General features: G+C 35.0%; 1 pseudogene; it reads left to right on the top strand.

The window, feature by feature from the left end:
- The first annotated feature begins 3,549 nt into the window (after positions 1–3,549).
- Positions 3,550–4,818, top strand: LOC131072983 (proline-rich receptor-like protein kinase PERK1; annotated as a pseudogene).
- The last annotated feature ends 645 nt before the right edge of the window (positions 4,819–5,463 follow it).

Genomic DNA, 5,463 nt, shown 5'->3' with positions numbered 1-5,463 from the left:
GAATAAATGCTCATTGTGTGTTAGAAATATTTGTGAGTAACACTATCTCATAATTTGGGTTGTCTTCAAGAGCTAGACTCAACGTTTACAGCTTGATGCATGCCTTATGATTTACTTGTTGTAGCTTGGTCAATAATGAAAATTAGAAAATTTTGTTTTAATATTTGTCTACATTTTACTTCTATCAAATTGGATGTTGTAGATGACACTATTATGCTATACACACTTACCATTGGCATCCAAACCTCTATACACAAGATGGACTAGTCAATGGTGCTGATGGCATTTTCCAATTGCACACAACTGAGCAACAAAATATTGTTTGGATTCAATTCAATGAGCTTCCAATTGGGAAATTGCATCGCCAAAGAATGCAAAGTCTATACAAAAATTGTATTTTGCCTTCCTGGACACCAATAATGAGAATTGCTAGAAGAGTCAAAACAGGTACAAAAATAGTCACTCAAACACAATTCCCTTTCCAATTAGCATGTGCACGAACAATCCACAGAGAATGGGGCTTGACAATGGACGCACTTGCTTTTGACCCTTCTAAAGTCTATCAACATGGTCTTGTCTACACTGCTTTGTCACGTGTAAGAAACATCGAAACATTGTACCTAATGCACCAATTGCAACACTCAAATTTCAAAGTATGTCAAAAAGTGGACAACGAAATGCAACGTCTTCGAACTTCAGCACAATGGAAACTCCAATACAGCCTTTCTTCAGTACCATCAAACCAATTCATTATATGCTCTTTGAATACACGTAGCTTTGAATTGCATGCACAAGAAATAGCCCATGACTATGATCTGCTTGCAGCAACTGTGCTTTGCTTCCAAGAAACAAAAGATAGGACTCTTGAACATCTTAAACTGCTCAATGCAAAATTCAGATGCTATCCTTCACTAGCTATCCATGGCCTACTAACATGTTGCACGAAAACAACCACATTGCAAAAAACTGAAACTTTTGCAACAAAGCATCTAGAATCAATAACAGTTGACCTTTTGCACCTTGGTATTCCTGTACTCATCACAAATCTGTATTTAACACCAACTACACCCATTGCTGATCTATTCAACCTAGTACAGATCATCATCAAACACACTGCCACCCAATTCCAAACTAATTATTGCTGGAGACTTCAACATTAACATGCTACATTCCACAAAGACACAAACAACGCTCCTTGAATTTATGCAACATCACAGACTTCCATTGGTTATTGACAAGCCAACAACACATGCAGGAAGTTTGTTGGATCATTTTTGGATACGTAATATCAATATTGCTCTTGTAAACCTCACTGTACTAGATACATACTGGACAAACCACTTTGCAATATCACTACAACTCCAGTTATAGTCACCACAATTGCAATTTAGGTAGCTCCATTTACTATGCAATGCATTTGCATAAAGTTGATTCAATCTACACTTAGTTTTGAAAAAATATATATAGTTGCAGTTGATTCTGGTTTGCAATGTAGGTACCTCCATTTACTGGGCAATTTTTTTTCATAAACTTAATTGATTTAATCTACACTTAGTTTTGAAAAAATATATATAGTTGCAATTGATTCTGGTCTAGTTTTTGGCATAGAATTAAGTTCATATGACATTTATTTATCCATTTAAAAATGAATAAAAATACAAGATTTAGAATAAATTTATTTTACTAGTTATTGTTATTGTCTAACCTGATTGTTGTTTTGCATAATAATCTTGAGATGCTACAAAAGTATTCCCATTGCTAGTGCACCATGACTCGATTCCATTAAATAATTGATATTGCTAAAAAATTTACTCTTTCAATGATTGCAGATCTCATGTACAAGTCTTCAAACACATACAAATCAGGCTACTATGCTGCAGTTATTTACCTAGAACTCATTCACACTACAATAATCAACAGTGCATTGTACGCCTACACCACAAGACTTAACAATTTATTGTACGTAATCTTTTCCATGTTATCTAAATTTCCCACCTTTTCCCTTTTCTTCTTTACAGCTGGCAATAATTCTATCAATTTTACACTTATCTAAGTCATGCTCTATTCTCAGTTTATGATTAAATTGTTTATCTGATACAATTTAAATCTTGTTGCATTGCCATTAAAAATTATCTAAATATTTTTGCATTGTCATGGTTCTTTAAACTACCAGTATGTATGCTTGAGGCTTTTGCTAACTCTACAATGTGCTTTGCAACAGCATTAGGCCCCAGGAAAGATATAATCCATGTCCTTAATGTCCTAGCAATTAGCATGGCTTCGGTTGTTAACTAGAACCACATTTGCTAAAAATTGTAACTGATGGCCTTTTGCCTTCTCTGCTCTAAAATTCTCTCCATACACTAACTTTACAGACTTCAACTTCTTTGTTAGCAATGGCATCTTGCTAAACATGACTATCACTCTGTTTTGGGTATTCTACATTTATTTTAGTATCTTGTTTTTCTAGACATTTTAAGGTATACGAAGAGAATAGTTCACATGGGGAATAGTCCCATTGTCCAACTGAACCTCCTCAAATTTCAATTGCAACATTCCATGTGTTCACAGTAAATTTTGAATAGACCAGATTTTTTAATTCTCGGTAAACTCTAGTTCCTCACAAACAGCATCTAATTGGAAAAAAAAACCTTTAAATCTATTTTATTTTGTAGAGGCTTTCATCCAAAGAGGGTATTTTACTGTTACGCCAGATGAGTGGTCAAAGCAGCAACCATATCCAATGCTATAGACATAAGAATATACCAGATCTGCCTAATTTTGACTAGACACGGTTTGAGATAGCAGAGGAAAGCCATAATATCAAGCTTGTGTGCTCAAAATATTGAGCTAGTGCTTGCCTTTTAAATTCCTTCAAAAACTACCATTTATTTGTCATCGGTAGTAACCTCTGTCATGTAGTGTTCTCTTTACTTATCAACCCCCATGTTAATGTCTGTGCATGTGATGAATTCCTTAAGTTTTCCTTAATGCCCTGTACTTCACTGCCATCTTAATTGTCTTAAAGGATTTCATAATATCCTTCTATAATTTATTACTAACATATAGAAGAGATTTTATGTTTGTCATTGTCATCTTTAAGACTCCATTTATTTGGCTTTACTAGGGCTGTCACCATATCACCAGTCCATTACAAAACTCTCATCAAAACTATCTTGATTTGCTGACCTTGACCATCCTTGTTAATATTGACTTTTAGTTATGTTGTTCTTATTGTCTTATCTTCTTGTAGACTTACTATATGGCATAAGGTTCTAAATTTGTGTTGGTTTCCAGGCTATCCCAAGATTATTCATCGTGGGATCAAATCATCCAATACTCTTCTAGATTTGAACTTTGAAGCTAAGGTAGGCTACTGAGCAACAAACTCTATTTTATAACCTTAAATATGCAGTCCAATCGGTCTTGATAGTTTTTGGCTTCAGGTTGCAGATTTTGGACTGGCAAAGCTTGCTTCAGATGGCTTTACTCACATCTCCACAATCCCCTTTCTTCTTACCAATCACAAGGAAAAAACAACTAACAATGATGGATTGGCAACATAAGATGAAGATTGCAATAGGAGCAGCCCATGGACTTTCTTATCTACATGAAGATTGTTAGTTATGTTGTTCTTATTGTCTATCTTCTTGTAGACTTACTATATGGCATAAGGTTCTAAATTTATGCTGGTTTCCTGGTTATCCCAAGATTATTCATCGTGGCATCAAATCATCCAATATTCTTCTAGATTTGAACCTTGAACCTAAGGTAGGCTACTGAGCAACAAACTCTATTTTATAACCTTAAATATGCAATCCAACTGATCTTGATGGTTTTTGGCTTCAGATTGCAAATTTTGGACTTGCAAAGCTTGCTTCTGATGACTTTACTAATGCCTCTACAACGCTTATTGGAACTTTTGGGTACAAATTGCATAGTCAATTGTGCTTCCCACTTTCTCTCCTACCCTTCATTTCATCTGAATCTATTTGCTACCTTTTTTCTTTCTAATTTAAGGAGACTTATCATTTGTATGGGCAGGTATTTGGCTCTTGAATATGCTTCAAGTCGTAAATTGACAAACAAATAAGATTTTTTTTCTTTTGGTAGCATGCTCCTTGAGTTGATTACTGGTCTTAGGGCAGTAGATTCACCTGCATCATTTACTAAAGGAAGTCTAATGGATTGGGTTAGTACCATAGCTGTGATTATAATGTATAATGTGATACTATTACTGACAAAAATCTTATGCCAATTTATCAAATATCCATGGTTTAAAACTGATACGAGGATTTATCATTGTGCAAGCTCAACCCACCCTTACTCGAGCACTTGAAGATGGCAATGTTGATGAACTTGTTGATCGCCAATTGCAAAACTAAAATTCAAATAAGATGATGCAACTGATTGCATGTGCAGCCTCTTCTGTTCAATATTTTGCAAGAAGACACCCTCGTATGGCACAAGTATGTTGTCTACTTCTAGTGAGATATATTTGTCAAGCTTTGAATTATAGTGTGTACAACATGCTTGTATTTCAATGCTATTGTTTTGAGTGCCTGGACTGAAAGTAGCCATGTTCTCCAGATAGCTTGAGCCTTGGAAGGTGATGTTTCTCTTGATGATCTAAATGAGGGAGTGAAGCTAGGGCATAGTACTGTGTATGGATCATATGGAAGCACGGACTATGATTCCAGCCAATATCTTTTTAAAGCTTTTCATTAGTTTGGCTTATTCTGTAAAATTTTAAGCAGAGCATTGCAATTGAATGTTTAAAATTTCCTAGACCACAAGCATGAATGTTTGATAGTCTTAGAAAATCGTGACAAAAAATTATATCAAACCTCTTTTTTGGCATTGTGTTTGGTTAAATTCAGCTTGTATATTCTCCTTTCTGAATAGATGCACTCAATTTCCCCTATTATGTTCTGGAATTGGTTTCTATTACAGAGTTATGAATCAGAATTGATTACAGATATAAATATATAAGTATTTGCCTCTTATCACCTTTAGATTTAAAACAGAGAGGACAATCGAGGCTTTTACTGGAATTTGTCTTCCTCCAAATGGTCTGCTTCTTAGAATGTCACACTCGATTCTCAAACATTTCAAAGATTATGGGAAATTCTACCTACATAAATTTTGCATCAATCTTAGATGCATAAGTAGCTTGATCAAGCAGGCCATCCAATCAACATCATGACTGCCTGAGTCATAATCCCACTTAGTAATAGGACTAGCTATACGTAAGCTTCTGTTTCTACTTCTTGCAACTACATGTATTAGACTGCCATAGGAATAGGGCAGGTTTGCTGATAATGTTTTAAAGTCATGAGCAAATAACAGTCCATCTTTTTATTTCCAAGCCTCCACATACAAGCACATCAAGATCAAGGTGAAGACAGTCATACGAAGCTTCTACAAGACAAAGAGAGTCCAATCAGAGATATACACAGATAA

This window comes from Cryptomeria japonica, chromosome 9 (assembly GCF_030272615.1).
Source record: "Cryptomeria japonica chromosome 9, Sugi_1.0, whole genome shotgun sequence".
In the NCBI taxonomy this organism is placed as follows: Eukaryota; Viridiplantae; Streptophyta; class Pinopsida; order Cupressales; family Cupressaceae; genus Cryptomeria; species Cryptomeria japonica.
Note: the sequence above shows the minus strand (reverse complement) of the source record. Positions and strands in the feature narration are given on the sequence as shown.